Genomic DNA, 892 nt, shown 5'->3' with positions numbered 1-892 from the left:
TCTTACGTTTTTTTTCAGGATCTTTTTCGTACTGATCACGCACCTTCTGACACTTTATTTCAGAATTCATAACATATTTAACTCTATGAGAAGAAGCATCTTTTTCGAGTCGTTTCAAACGCTGTTCTTCAGTTTCCTTGCTACGTGCAAGTCTCTTTCTCAGTGCATCCGCCTCTCGTCTTTTCAACGTCTCCAATGGCAATAGCGTTAATGGATCAATTGAATCATAGAGATACGGAAAATGTGTTATTGTTTGTCTTTCAAACATTGCTGACAAATGAGGTCTTAAAAAAGATCGATCAAACGTCACGATGCAAGGATTTATTCCGAACAGGATCGATGTAGCAATCGCAATTGCCATAGGACCACAATTATAACCATTGCCTTGCGTCTGTACTTCAGGAAATACTAATGGATTGTTCTGGAAGTCATGAAAGGGGAACAATCTGTCCACAAAAACTCGAATTTCTACATTCAAATTTCGTTTATTTGCATGACGGCTACCTTCATGAGAATCGTATATAAGAACATTTTTTGTGTCGTAATGGCAAACAACCCAATGTCCGCCACCGAAATCACTGTGCAATATTTGCAAATGCTTCTTCTTCGAATTATCGAGTGGAACAATCCGATCGGGAAATATTGTCAACCATACAGGTCGAGGTGCATAATCAGAATTTCTTTCGAGTAGTGCATGGAAACTATCTATCATTGTTTCCGTCAACCATTCTTCGGAAGTTAAAATGTTTTGTTCCGTATTACCATAACAGAACTTGTGACACCGAAGATCCATTTCTATAGTTAGCGTCTGGGACAACCTCCTAGTGATGGATAAAATCAATAATATTTGTAATCAAAAGGCGCTATTAATAGCCGATACTTTATTTTGGCG

This window comes from Trachymyrmex cornetzi, unplaced genomic scaffold, assembly GCF_001594075.2.
Source record: "Trachymyrmex cornetzi isolate Tcor2-1 unplaced genomic scaffold, Tcor1.1 scaffold808, whole genome shotgun sequence".
NCBI classification, from domain to species: domain Eukaryota; kingdom Metazoa; phylum Arthropoda; class Insecta; order Hymenoptera; family Formicidae; genus Trachymyrmex; species Trachymyrmex cornetzi.
This window is presented reverse-complemented; position numbering follows the sequence as displayed.